Genomic DNA, 480 nt, shown 5'->3' with positions numbered 1-480 from the left:
CCATGGACATGGCCAGGCAGGCAGGGAAGATCCTGATGGCAGCAGAGGCCCTGGCTGCAAAATGAAAGCTCTCAGGACCAGCTGGGGAGGAAACAGGAGGAGAGGAGAGATGAAATCCAGCTGTCCCAGACCCCACAGTTTACAGAGTGTGGTGAGACACTCCATCTGAACCCTCCCTGCTGCACACAGAGATCTGAGGCTTGGGGCTTCTGCAGATGGTTCCTCACCTCCCAGCTGGGCAGGAGGGATGGGGGCTGCAGAGCTTGATATTCTCTGGGAGCTGTTTTAACCAAGCTGGGTCTGCAGTTCTAGCTAATGGAAGATACTGGGCAGACTGATCTGACTTGGGATCCTGAAAAGGCTCCTCCAGGCTTCCCAACCTGGTTCTCTACCAAGCCTGGTTGCTTGGTCTCCAGCCACCAGCACCTGGTCCCTCTCCCTTGCCTTCCTCCATCCCTCCACTTGCCACGTCCCCAACCC

General features: G+C 57.1%; 1 protein-coding gene across 1 annotated transcript in view; it reads left to right on the top strand.

Annotated features, from left to right (window-relative positions):
- Positions 1 to 480, top strand: part of DFNB31 (deafness, autosomal recessive 31) — a 41404-nt gene that overhangs the window by 23777 nt on the left and 17147 nt on the right. The gene's annotated exons all lie outside the window — the stretch shown is intronic.

Source organism: Chaetura pelagica, unplaced genomic scaffold (genome assembly GCF_000747805.2).
Source record: "Chaetura pelagica isolate M959 unplaced genomic scaffold, ChaPel_1.0 scaffold132, whole genome shotgun sequence".
In the NCBI taxonomy this organism is placed as follows: domain Eukaryota; kingdom Metazoa; phylum Chordata; class Aves; order Apodiformes; family Apodidae; genus Chaetura; species Chaetura pelagica.
The sequence above is the reverse complement of the archived record's forward strand: the minus strand, read 5'-3'. Positions and strand labels throughout refer to the sequence as shown.